Source organism: Nipponia nippon, unplaced genomic scaffold (genome assembly GCF_047370975.1).
Source record: "Nipponia nippon isolate SJK-2023a ecotype South Korea unplaced genomic scaffold, ASM4737097v1 scaffold_4, whole genome shotgun sequence".
Classification (NCBI taxonomy): Eukaryota; Metazoa; Chordata; class Aves; order Pelecaniformes; family Threskiornithidae; genus Nipponia; species Nipponia nippon.
Genome location: NW_028262358.1, coordinates 82,381,409 through 82,396,036, shown reverse-complemented (window position 1 = coordinate 82,396,036; position 14,628 = coordinate 82,381,409). Strand labels below are relative to the sequence as shown.

The window sequence follows — 14,628 nt, the reverse complement described above, 5'->3', positions numbered from 1 at the left end:
TCATTACAGTGGATAGAACTCTGCCACAGGTATATCTGCCCGTTTGCTACTGATGTCATCTCTTAAAGCATCTTTAAAGAGGGCTAATTTAAGCTGAAAAGAACATTTTAGGTGAGTGATTAAAATCAGCCTGAAAAAACACAGCACTGTACAGCAGCAGTCAACCAGGATTTTCTTGGCGCCTCCTCTGTACTGTATGCTCTGGATTCTTGTATACAAAAGCAGACAGTGAGCAGAATCAGGCCCGGAATGCAAAAATTAGACTGATTCGCAAATGATAAAATAAGATCTCCTGGAATAATTGTTGGTAATAATTGAAGCAGGCAAATCGTCTTGGGTAGGGGCGTTTAATTTTTAACCTTCTACCCTAATGGTCAATCTAGGCTTATAAAACAAAACTTTTTCATGGTATATGAGCACCTAATGATCTGGATCTTTTCTTCTACTAATTTAAAACTGTTTAAATGTGTTGAGAGATTGAAATATGTTACTGTTTCTAAAAGGAAGAAGCTACAAATAAATCTGCTTGTGGAATGAGGAGTGTGCATGGTTTACATACATGGTGGGGCCGAAGCTTCAAAGCTGTTTATTTTTCTTAAACCCAACTTGTCCATTTGGAACTGTGCCAACAACACAATCCCAACTTTCACTAAGATACACTCTTTCAGAGATGAATTAATTCTTACACCAGAGATTGAGAGCATCACCTTTGTATTGCTAGAAGCCCCAGCTCAGTTGGGATTCTAGCTCCTGGGTTTTTCATATAGAGCAAATTAAACTGCTGGAAAAAAAATCTAAAGGTCATCTAGCAACGAAGGCTTACCTTTTTTAACTAATACTGAGTTTTTAATCTAAGTATGCACACGTGCACTCTCCAGCCCCTACTCTCACCCCCCAAGAATTAGGGTTGTGTTTTATAAAGCTACCACCATCAAACTTGAGTCCACCAACTTTATCCCATGGTGGAAAGAGTGACCTTCCCATACCAAAAATATAAAGTAGACAGAAATAATACAGTCTTGCATTTCGCCAGTTTTCAGTGTTATGCGACCAGTAGTTGCTGTGCTAGTCTGCTGTTTTTTGAAGGAGCGTATTTTGTCAGCTGTTGATTTGTTGAGCTATTGACAGTTACTAGGAAAGTTCTTGTACAAAGCTCAAAAACTTGTGGAATCTATCTCCTCTCTCTTTAGCATACAGACACGTTACAGAGATAGAGATTTATATACATGAAACGCGAATGCACTCCTGAGGATTCCAACTTAGAATGGGACTCAGAAAAAAAATGATGGTGGTTTTCTTCATTTTTCAGTTGGTGTTAGTGAGGAAAGTAAAAACAGCATACCCAGTCACTTTGAATCCCATTCTTACTGTAATCCACTTGCTGCTATTTAGCTGCGATGTGATAGTGGATATTCTGCTCCTGGGGTGTTAACTGCTAGAGAAAGGGGTGCAACTATGGTCAGGAACCTGCTGGCTTTGTGTGTGTGTCTTCTGCTTTTCCCAATGAAGTAATAGTTCACAAAGCTGAGTTGGAACTGCTGATGGATGTATGAAAAAATGATGCTGGAGTGCTTGGGTTTCCTATGGCTGGCAAGATTAAAGCTCCCCAGGTGTCTAGCTAGTTGTATAGATACACATTGCTGGTCTTCTGCATCATGATCGCAGGAGAGGTCACAAGTTGGGAAGAGGCAGATACTGCTACGTCCTCCTTCTCTTTGCAGTTTCTATCAGGAAGGGAGAGCAGCTTTGGTGTGTTGGTTTGGTTTGGTTTTAAATAGGAACAAAGAAGCTGTATTGCTTCACTGTTTCCCTCCCTGCCCTTCTCATGTTGTCTTTCTAGCCAATGTGCCCTCCTTACCTGACCTTTCTGTCCCTCAGCCCCCGAAAGGTTCCTGCTTCTGGAATCTTCCTATTATTTTTAAAAAGCTGTAAACAGAGGCTAATGAATCCCAGAGTGCTTAGTGTACGAACTTCTTCTTCTTTGTTTTTATTACCACCTGATCAATATTAAAGTTTTATGTCCCCCCGTCCCTCCCGCCACCCGATGTCCCAAGGCCGCTTAGATGCCTGAACCCCCAAAATGGCATTACTCGTAATTGGGTAGTGCAGCTACCCTTATCTGCAGGTGTCCTCGGTGACATCCCCAGTTAGCAGTCTGGCAGGAAAGTTTGTTTGATTGCAAGAGATGAAACCCGAAAGGGCGAATGGCTGAACTGGAGTTAAAATAAGGCAGTCGGGGCCCTTCCTCCCCAGGCGTGGGCAGCAGGTGGCAGTGTGAGTCCGTAACAGTTTGAGCAGATAAATTCAAGCTCAAATCAGAAAAAATGAAAAGAAAAATTATTTATTTTTACTCCGTATTAGTCTTCTGACCTAATCAGTAAAAAAGTCATTATTCACACAACACTGGGCAATATGCATTGTAATTTTTAACAAATAATAGGAAACTGTTAATGTTTTCACAGGAAATACAGTTCTGTCTTGTGCAGCAATGGTCATTTATCACTGCACTTTGTGAAATCACTCATTTGTTCTAATTTGAATGTAAATGACTCTAAGGTTTTACAAATAAGGTGACAGACTCACATAAATGTAATTGCAGGGTTCATCTCTCTCTTTTTATATATCACTCATTAAGTTATGAATTAAATACATCGTATTAAACCAGGGGCATGTCCAATGATGATATTGTAATGGCAAATTACTCTATGCTATTAGAGGTGTATTTTTTATTCATGGACATTAATTTGTCATTAAGCAGCATTAGTTTAGCACTTTTATGTGGAAGACGTGACCTGAAAGAGGAGACTTACAGCTCTAATGTGCAAGAACAGGAATACAGGCACCAGATACACAGAGCTTTTTTTGCCTCCTGTAAAGAAGCAGAAGGACATTTTATTTAAATTTGCTTTGATCTAAAGCAATTTGAGTTGTGCTAAGCCATTTTAGCAAAGGTATTTCTGAAACATGAAAATGCTTTGGTTATAAACTATTTACCAATATGGGAAAAGCTAGAATGCTAAGTACAAAATGGTGACTATAAATCATTTGTAACCTATGAACCTGAAGAGAACATTGGGCCTGAAGTGAGTTACAATCTGATTTTATCTCAGAAGTATCGCTGTGGTAGAGAGTTAATTGTCCATCTTTTCTTTCCTCTGTACTGGCTTAGCCAAAATAGAACTGACTTTGTAATTAAGGAGGTAAAAAAATAAGTATCTTTTACCTCCTCTATACTTTATGTTTTTAAACACACTATTATTATTTTCACAGGGATCAATTTCAAGTTTGAAATGTTAAGCAGGAGCAGAATCTTAAGAAAATGAATGAGAAAATGTATTATTTGATAGAATTTGAGAGGCAACTTGGTACTTGAAGTATTAAACTGAGGAAAATAGTGAATGACTCAGTCTGCTCCATCTTCAAAAGATATTAGAAAGACCTTGTAAATTTTATTTTAATTTTACAGTCAATTTAATAGAAAGGACTGTCCTTTCAAAACCTTGTTTACTTAATGGTGGAGATGGACTGAAGTCATAAGGATCCAAGTTGATACATCCCTCAGTTTGGCAGTATTTGCACTTTGGACTTTTCTTTAGACCATCTCTCGTTAAAGGCAAAAAGTCTGAACTTGATACGAATCTGTGTAGTTGATTCCCCACCCCCTCATTATATGTTATGTTTTTCTGAAGGCTTAATCATCACTGTTAGATCCCTCTATCTAAACTGCTCACAACACACTCAACTAGTGTGTTGTGCTAGTTAAGAAGAAAAATTTGTAATGAAAATGACCTACGCCCAAAGTATACATAAGTAGTTTCAGAAATGGAAGTATCCCAAATTATCATCTAGTTTTAACTACTGTTAAATACTATTTCAGTACTTAATAGAGAAACATTTTTCGCTGAACCGTTTCAGTTTGTAGGGGAGCCCAAAGAAGGAAACAAGTTCCATGTAAGGCTGTTGATGTTTTCCAGTAGATCTCATAGTAGCAGTAAATGAAACAGCATTTTATCACGTTCCGTCATTTGTAGTGTTTTGTTTGCACAACTGCATCAGAGTAGAATTTGCCAGGGAACCAGCATCTTGCTTCAGAATTGTGATGTAGACTAATTCTATTTAAAACAAAAACTTCATTTCTGTCCAGGATATTGAATAGGCCTTGAACTAAGAATGAATATAAATGTGTACATGCTGTCTTACTGAATCTTCAGCTAATATGTAATCAGAGCTTTGAAAGTTATAAATTGTCCTCATTCCTCTCACTAATTCTAAAAATTAAAGATACAAACCTAAATATTAGTGGTATCAACAACTTTATTAACCATCAGTAAATGTCCTGGAAGTGTGTTATTCCAAACTGAGAAATGTTTGTAACTTTTTATTCACTTGTTTTCCTATGTAATCTATTCTAAACATCTGTTTATTAATTTGGAGGAAGTTGCTGCTAAATTTCCCATCTGTTTCAACAGAGTCTTAAAGAATTTGTGATTTCTACCACAGAGTGGTTTTTAGCTGCATAGGTGGCATTGGATCTTGAGTGACTTGAACCGGGACTTTTATTTGTGGTTCAGCGGGAACTGAGCTGGTAACTACATGGGATTGTCTCCACAGTAATTTCTATAGGAGCTGTTGTGTCCTCTGGATTAGAGGGGTAGTAATATATCGGCTGGACTTGCTTTGTAAACACTTGGACCTTTGTTGTGAAAGTTTCCAAAGCCACTCAAAGGAGATTTTTTCTAAATTCCATTTCAGTGTGTTCTCCTTGTTAATTATATATGCAAAAGGCCTTGAATTTCCATTCCATCTAAGCACACCTGTTTATCATGGGGAAAGTATTGTAGTAACCTCAGGTATGTTCAGTGCCCAAAACACATTGGGATTGGAATTCCCACTGACTTGAATTGGCATGTTGTGGACATGGAGAAAGCTAGGGGGACAGGCCCAATGTCATATGCCAGGCCCAAAATCAGTGTTTATATGTGCTTGTGTTTTGTTTTTGCTTGCCTCACAATATTTTTGCTCATAGTTGCAGCATTACTATCTTCATGGGGAACGGAAGTATGCAGGGAGTATATGTAGACAATGGTGATGTCAAGGACCCCCAGAGACAGATATTAAATGTAACTGTACTATAACTAAATACTTGAAAGTATTTGACTATCTAGATACTGTAGTGAGTTTTAACTAGCATGTGTATTATACACCATTGGTAAAAAGTCCTAATCAAGTTCTGGACTCATATAGCATATTCTGCTTTTAGGTGTGGTTGAAATCCTGGAAATCTGGATGTTTTAGCAACATTTCTTACTAAAATTTGTTTTTGAAAAGGACTAATTTTTATAACATTGCATGGAATAATCATTGACTAAAAACTTTTTCAGTAAGCTCTAGTTCATTTTTAAAAACAGTGACTGTTCTTGTTAGATTAGCTGCAGAAGTACATTCTTTTTGAAGTAACTGAGCTATCTTCCTTCTCTAAATGCCCTTCCAATTTTCTGTTAAAGGGTGTCTGGCTTCACTTCATTCTGATTGTGTTTAAAGGGGGATACAGAAGAGGGGCCCTTCGTATACTTCAGGATTTTGAGATACTGGCAAGCGTCTGTAGTTGTGAACACTTAGAAATTGGGCCTACAATGATCTATTCTGCTTTCAAAGGTGGTGTCTTCAAGGTGAAATCTTGAAGCCAGTGAGAATTTCATCATTTGGTTATGTGTCTTAAACATATGATGCATTGATTAAGTATTTTTCTCTTCTGTATTTCTGTGGAAAAAAAGCCTTGATGGTAAGTCATGGAATTCTGACTGCTAGCTATTTGAGATTCAGGGTGGGGAGGGAATTATTTTTTATTCTTGGTAAGAACTGCTAGAAACTAAATGAACAAAAGTTGGCATGATCTTTCTTTCTGATGCTTAGCACCTTCAACAGTGTGAACATTCACATGTGTTGGTTTTGGGATGACTCGTGACTTGTTTGGCACTACTGAAGGTCAGATGTAGGAAATGACAAACTGGACACTGAGTCAAGGTCCATTTTTTACATTTGGGCTTTGCCCTTTCTAGGTTTTCTGTGTTTGAGAGTCAGATTTATAATAATTTCTGACCAAGAGAGTGATAAGTGAATCCCTAGTCAATAACGCTTAAAATACAAGCAAATCCCTCTTGATCCTCACACATACTGAATTCTTTTTTTTAATTCAGTGGTGCTTCCAGAATTTTTTTCATTATTTTACTTTTCTTCCCATATGTGGACTACTGCTATCTCTTTTTATCCTGTTCACCTCCTGAAATCAGTTCTGATTATTATGTAGTAAACCTACTAATCTGCACAGCTCCTAGTCATAGGAAAGGGAGATGATCTTTTCACTGCATAAATTTAGGGACAGAGTGTTGTAGAGCGTTTTATTTTACTGAGACATAACGCTTACACGAAACATGTTACAGATATTTTGTTGATATATTGAACTGTATAAATAATTTTAAATTGTGTTAAATTTGGGAGTGGGGAAGAAAAGAATTATCTAACTACTAGAGCAGTGGAGTGGGTTCCAGGCATTTGAGGTTCTGGTTTTTGTATCTTCTGCATCATGGGAAATTTTTTAAATTATTCTTCTGCTCCTCCTTTTTTTTCTCTGTAAAATGAAAATTTGCCTTGGTTTAGTGCTGTGAGCAAAAAATTTCTTAGTGATTTTTTTGAGCTGAGGTCATATATTGCAGGAGCATAGAGATACCTGAACAATTAACAGCTTTCCAAATAAAATGGAAATGTTGCCTTTTTATCGTTCGCATATTTATTATCAGGTTCTTTTAACTGCTGAGTACCCTCATATCTTCCTGCAGCTGCAACAAGTCTCTTGCTCTTCAGAGGAATGTGAAACCTTATGCCCTCAGAGGTCAAACTGTGCAAATATTTCCTTCTTTACCTGTACAGATAATTGGCAAAAAACTTGTTTTATTGCAGTCATTTTTTAATGCAGAGTTGCAAAATGTTCATAGTCACATGAAGGCAGTGCAAACAGTCCTGCACTTTCTAGTCCAGTGGCCAGGGTAACTTTGAGCCTACATTCATGAACCAGAAACTATTTTCTGAAAATTTGGTCAGAATTTCTTTGCTTTCATATATTCCCTCCATTTTATAAATATGTTTGCTCAAAATCAAATCCTCCAGGAGTCTTTCTTTAAAAAAACCTAAGTTGAGCATCTTGATCTTGCAACGTTGTTTTCCCAGCTGAGTTGTTTGAATCATGTTATATATTCCTTGCACATGAACACCTCCCCTGTTCTTATTTATACCTAGAGTGTTAACATTAGTATATTGATAATTTTGGAATGTGCTCCCTGTTCTTTAGCACAGCATCATGAGTGTTGACTTCCTTTTTTAGTTAGTGACTCTCATGCTATTACCCATCTTCATCATTATTCATTTACATTTATGCAGAGCAGTTGGAGGAACTATCACCCAGCCTCCTTGAGAAGCCATATCTCTCTGGATTGTGATTCTAACTCTCCTGCAAGATTCCAGTACTGTTTGCCCCTTATCATCGCTGGGCTTCTTGTCTGGATCTCCTCTCCTGTTCTTTGGTCTGGGTTTTTTTTCATGGTTCTACATTTGAAACTGATAGTGTCTTTCTCTGGCCTGCCAGGGCTCCAAAGTGGATCCTAAGCAGCACGATAGAAATGGACTTCCAGCCTTCAGGTTTTGTCGTTAAGATTTGCCCCACAGTGGACAATGATGCAGACGGGATCTTGCTTAGCTGTGGAATAGATTATGGACAGTGCAGCTAGAATGGGAGCTGCAAAGTACAAAGAAGTCATTACTGAGCATATCCAAACTATTTATTTTTCTAGAGGCTGATGAGGGGGGGGTCAACGGAAGTTTTTCACAGTGGCAGCAACTCCTACGAGCTATTTCCATTCTGAATATTTTTAATGTGGAAGAGCAATGGTCTTTTCCTGTCAGTTTCATTCTTAATGTGTAACATGCTTTTTGAGATGTTTTCAAGAGATTTTGAAGAGATTCATTTTGAGGCTGGAGAACTTCAGCTTTGAAGTATTAAATGTTGGCAAAATAGTAAGTTATTGAAAAAAGGCATTGGAAAGGGGAACTGCTGGGTACCTTAATACCTCTGCTAACAGACCTATCAGTAATGTTGATTTTTTTTTTTTTCCTCTCCCCCTCCCCTTCCTGCTGGTAATGGAGATGGGGATTAAGAATAAAAATCATACATTAACATACCGTGTATTAGAAACATATTTTCTACTTGTATTTTCACTATGTTTGAAAGTTTTCATACTTTATATTAATTTAAAACTTACTCTGTTTTTCAGAATATTAAGGGGATTTTCTTGCCTACTTTTGAAACAAATCTTAAGAAAATTATTGAAATAATTTTTCCCCCAGTAAGTAGCTTGTATGTGCCAGGACAATTACAAGATTCGTTACTGAAATACAGAAAGAAATTAAGTAAGCAATTGGAAAATAATTTCTGAGCATCCTCAGTAGAATCTACTGCATCTCAGTGGATCATATTCAGTTCCCATTTGTAACATGTCGTAGTATTTCTGTCCTGCCTGACAGACAGAGGGCTCTTACTGTCTCTCACTTGAGGACCAAGTTTACAGAGAATTTGTGTATTAAATCACAGGATGTCTTTGAGCTACTAATGTGATACCATCAAGAAAAAGGCAGTTTGAGTCTGGGATATTTCATGCAAGGTAATTTATAAAGCTAAGGAAATATCAATGCTGGTGTACAAGGTACTGCTGAAAAATCATGCATACTGCGAGGAGTTTGCCCATGCAGAAGAATAAATGAAGTCAAACTGGGAGAGGTGTAGAAAAGGGCAGCTAAGATGATCAGGAGGGCCTGTTTTACGTGAGGAGATTAAAATAGCTTGGCTTGTTTAGTCTAGCAAAATGAGGGTTGAGGAGGAATACAATTTCCTTCTGTAAATATATCAAGGGAATAAATACTGGGGGAGGGGGGAGCAGGGAGAGAGACAGAGTGCTGTTAAAACTAAAAGATAATGTTGGCACAGGAACAAATGCATATAAAATGTCTGAGTAAATTAAGCTGGAAATTAGGAGATGGAGTCTCAAGATCAGCTGAGCCTTCTCGTAATAGTAGTTGGAGCAAGAACAGCGCGAGTTTTAAGATGGATCTCTCTATTTATGACAAAGATGATTTGATGAGCTTGTCCAGTATAGTAGGGGAAGAGGCTTCCACTAAAACTTGCAACTTAAACTGTAGTAACTCTGAAGAGTTAGTAAACATATAAAGTAATGAAACATTTGTAAAGACTATGTACCAATATTCTGCGATTTCTGCTGCAGTAAAGAATGCAGGATTATGTCATTCCTCATAACATATTTGAAGAAAAGACAGGCTCCCATAATTGGCAAAACCTGTAAATATTGATAATCTGAAATCCTTCCTTTGGGTTTCTACTGTCTGAAATGGTATAAAAGGGACAGGTGAAGGGTTAGATGATCTCCATGTTCTATTTCATCCCTGTATTTTTATTTGTTAAATAATATTGATTGCTGTAGTTATCTTGCCAGGAATACCTGGCAAGATGTGAAGCCAGGTGAGATGTGAAACTTTTCATTTGGGGAGTTTCTGTGCTCTGTGCAGTTGAAAAAAAAAAAAAAAAAAAAATTAAAAAAAATTAGCAGCAAGAAAAAACAGCTATTGAAAACTCTGCAGAACTTAACCTGTGGTTGTTCCAATGGTACCATGAAACTTGAACTGTGTAGTCTTAATGTTTCATTATTATATTTCTTTCCATGATGCACATAATCATGTATGCAATATATGAAAGATATGTATAATCAGGGTCACTTAAAATATTTAACTGGACTGACATCTGAAAATATTTCTACTATTTAATAACTTAGATTAATCTATCTGAGATTCTAGAAAATGATTACTTTTTTGATTTTTACTTTCGAGCATCTGCATATGGCATGTTCCATTCTCTTATTCGAAGACCACACATCTGTCTCATCACATGAGCAATCACTTCTGTCTTGTGCTTGTGAAGGTCACAGGCCTCCTCCATGCCTTGGAAGAGGGTGCTCACTAGCACCAGCCAGCAGGATTGAAACTGAAAACTAAGCAGGTACAGGGAAACACTAAGTGAGAAGGGAAATGGATTTTCATAGGGAAGAGGGAAAATAATAGGACTGAAATGTTTCAATATTGTTGCTCTTGTACTTAGCCCCAGATCTACTTTGAAATAACAGCAAGGATGCAAAATAACTTTTCATGCTTAAAAGAGAAAACAAAAGCAAGAATTACAGAAAGTGTTGAGAAAGCAGTGATCTACCAGAAAAATTAATTTTATAAAATGAGTCATTTAAAAAGTCATCCTTTACTGTGCCTATAAATACATCTACAGTCTGCACTGATCTTGTAATAAGTGTAAACACAGTTTTATACATTGCAAAATTCTGACCCAGATGTTCCACTGTGACCAGACTTCAGCAAAATGTCTTTCATGGTTCAACTGGATGGCTTTGGTGTTCAGTGGAGGAAAATTTCAAATAAGATCTAAAATATAGTTTTTGAAGGATTTGTGCTTATGCTTAGTATGAAATAGGTATGTCTGTTGCTGTGCTGTTGAATACGTGCATGATCTGTTAGTTCTTACATAAATATGTGAGGTTTTGCAGAACTAGAACCTTTGATATAGAAAGGAAGAGCTAGAACCAACAGAACCCGATTTCTTTTCTCTTAAAATTGTGTTGATCCCTTTTGTTGTCAGATAAGTATATTTTTGTCACTACAATTTTTCATTTTGTTACTATCCCTTATCTATCTAGAGTCTGTCTTTGCTATGATTTATGTCAAGGTTCTCTTCTGAATGGTGCAGCTGATTCGTAGTATTTAACATAGCAGAGAACCTGGAGGACTTTGGGTCACGACCCTGTTGTGCTAGGTGCCGCTTAAGGATTTTGAATAAACGCATCCCTGTCCCAGATACCTCACGCTTCCTTTTTTGCTTTCAAGATGCTGAACCCCTTTTAGCAAAAGGGGAAATAGTGTCACCATGCAACTCTTCTCTGTTACAGCAGCAGGGCTAGCCATTTAATACCTTGATTTATGACAGTGTTGTAATCTAAATAGGAAGCAGGTGGAGTTACAACTGGGTATGATACTTTGGATATTAATGGCTTGGCTTGGCAGTGGAATTCTAAAGCTGTATATACTTTTTCTGTCTTAATTATGCATTCATTAAAAGCTTTTATACCCAACAGAATAAAGTAAATATTGTTTGATCTCTGTAGTGTGCTCCCAGACTGTAGATTTGCACAGCAGGGTCTTGATAATCTGAATAAATTGTATTTCCCCAAGGAGTTTATCTTTCAAATAAGGTCATAAAGAAATGCATTCTTTCCCCTTAGTTCTCCTTGTGCTTTTTCAGCTATTTATAACACGGAGCAGAGGAATAGAAGTATATTGTAGTCTGCTGTGTACTTGGTTATGATTAACTCTAATTTATCAATCTGTTACTTACATCCTTTTCTGTGGCTTGTGCAAGGCAATTATTCGTTGAAGTACAAACGAATAAAGATGGATTTGGAAGTAATTTAAATACAATGTTTATATCTATTATTCCTGTTTGACAATTTGTCGTATCTCTATATTAAAATACACCTCCATATTAAAACATGGACAATGTCACATCATTTATTTTGAATATTTAATATTGTCGTCTTTCAGATTATCTTTGTTTGGAAAACTGATTTTCTTTTATGAGGGTTTTAAATGTCAGCTCATTGTTCAATTGGTTTGGCATCTAAAGGTTGATACTACTGAATCAGGAGACCAGTAGTGTAGAACAATGGATTCTCTTACTTCAGAGAGGGGGGAAGCAGGGGGATGTGTAGTAAGTAGAATGCACAGGATCAAAGATAGTTTCTCATTTTAGAAGTAGACCCTGATAAATAATTTGGCCAATTTATTAAATTGGTTTGAGTTTACTCTAAGATTTTAGAACTATTTCAACTGTTAGTTGTAAGATCTGTATATATAAGCTTACACATATTTTCTTAGTCTGAATGTGTTTCAGCAGCGTAACATACATCATATTAGAAGAGATAGGATCGCTACCTTTCCCTAATTCTCTTCAGCTCTTAGTGACAGTTCTGCTTGTGTTCGTATTTCATCCTTCAGTTCAAAAAAGATAAGTGGCATATATTTAAAAGTTTATAAAAACAAGATTAAAAGTTTCAATAATTTACATAAGCCTGTTTTGTATTGCATGTTTTTAAAGAACGTATACTGCGATACAGTACCGAAAGATAGTTGCACACGACTTTTAAATTTTGTAGCTGCTCTTTTAACACAATATAATAAAATCTGTGGAAAACAAGAGACTGCCAAAAGTCTTATTCATGACCACACCTAAATTTAATTTCATAGTAACCTATTTATTTTTTAACAAAGTTTTAAATTCAATTAAGAGTTTAGTTTGAGAATCTGTTCAAATCAGACTGAGTTGACAGCGATTGCTTTGATACTTTCTGTTGTTTAAAAAAAGCTAGAAGGTAAGGTGCTTTTTTTTTCCCAACTAACTTACATACGGCATTTTAGTCTGCTGTTTCTGAAAGTCTTACCACATAGGAAGAGCTAAGTTATCTGATCTGTGGTATACATCTTGCAATCTCAGTGTGACATTTTTGCCCTCTAGTATCATCACAGAGACAGTAATGGATAGTACCATATAATTTTGATTTGAATATTGGCATGACAGTCTGATAATCTTCATTTTGTAAAAGCTAATGTGATACTTGCTTCTTTGGCTGTGAAATACAAACCTGTAGATCAAGTCTAACCTTACAAAAACAGAAACAAATGTTTCTGATTACAGGCCAAGACCAGTTTTAACAAAATATCCTTGCAATATTCATCAAGCAGTAAACCAAAGTCCAGCAGGTCACTAACACATTATGTTAGGCGAAGCATCAAAAATCCTCTGAAGCTTGCCAATGAAAATAAGTAAACAAATAACCCCCTGTAATAAATAAATAAATACGTATAAATAAATAAGCATCTGAAATAAGTGAACACATACAAATAAAAAGAAATAATATTGTAAATAAACAACTCGTGAGAGCTTATTTATCCATCCATAAGTATATTTGGCCTCTTCAACTGTATGACAGCTTTCATAAGAAACTTCAAGTGTTGTTGATTTGAGGGGAGAGGGAAGTTTGGGGGATCATCAAAAATACCTAAACCAAAAATGAAGGCTTACCAGGGTCTTTAAGATTTGACTGAAAATGTGAAGATTTTTCAGGGGGAAACTGCATTTGTGTGTCATATTGCTGTTCCTCTCTAATGAGGAAAGCTCTTAGAGTGGTATCTCCAGTGTGGTCCTCTTCTGAAGTCCACCAAAAGCCATCTGTCCTTCTCGATTGACACTTAGTGGGGTTTGATCAGGCCTGTATTTTAGTTGGGCTGTTGATCCTCAGGTCACAATGCTTGATTAATTATTTCTTTATTTTAATGCTCCCCAGATATAGCTGTTGACTACAAAAGAGCTCAATAAATAAACGCTGAGCTCTTATAAATTTCTTTCTGGATGTTTGGCATTCATTCAGTCAGGGAGTTCTTTGAAAAGGTAGTCTTCCAAACCAGGGACAATAAACCATGGTTGTTGCCTGTCAAATGCTGTGATGTTTACTTTGATTATACTCCTGTGCGTTGTTGCCACCATTGCATGGCCATCACAGAAGTGGTGGTGTGAGGTACCATCTGTGGTCTGCAGATATTAAATCACCGAGCAAGCAGACAGACCAGATACTTCTCATGTAAAATTCATTCCTTTCTCTTTCTTTCTGCAATTGAGGAGGATTTATCCTTACCTCCTCTATGTTGGTGTGAAGAGGAACTGACACTAGCATATCTGTGGCTTTTGGGATGATGTGCTTGTTCTGACAACGTTAAGAACTTTTCTTTGTTCTTCCAAGAAAACAATGTGAAACGCCTATGCAGCAGTTTAAGGAGGTAATGAATAGGATTTATCTTTAACGTACAAGCCTGCCAGGGAAGGTGCGCCGTTCAGACTGGGAGATCATGTAACGAGCAGGAGCCTCCACAGGAATCTGATTCGGTTTCCTCTAGTACTGACTCCTCAAAGCAAGTGAAAAAAATTCTTTCTCCACTCTCCATTGCATATGCATAAACAGCTCCACAGTCATTGGGACAGCCACCCAATTCACACGTTCAAGATGTAGTCCATAAAACATTCCAAAAAAACCCCTCTTCGCACTTTCCCATCTTCCCTGTTGCTCTGCTCTATCTGCCAGCCGTGCAGCTCATTTGACATTTACAAGATTTCTTGTCAGTTTCATTTGGTGCTGCCATTCCATCCAGCAGAGCAGTGAAAGTGAAATTGACTTAATTTAGTCTGTTTCTCTTTCCTGCTCTAGTCCCTATGTTAACTAACCAGCAAAGTGAAACTGACAAGACTTCTTGTCATTTTCACACGTGGAGCTGGTCAAGGAGAAGGCGGCTGATAGGGAGCAATGCAGTAAACTGGAAGATGAAAACCAGGATTGCGGAGGGGAGAGGAAGAAAAGTGTGAGTGTACAGCAAGAACAGAGAAAACGGGTGAACGTGCTT

At 37.1% G+C, this 14,628-nt stretch overlaps 1 protein-coding gene across 12 annotated transcripts in view; it reads left to right on the top strand.

The window, feature by feature from the left end:
- The window catches only part of KLHL32 (kelch like family member 32), a 142,783-nt gene that overhangs the window by 76,898 nt on the left and 51,257 nt on the right, over nt 1-14,628 (top strand). The window lies entirely within an intron of this gene.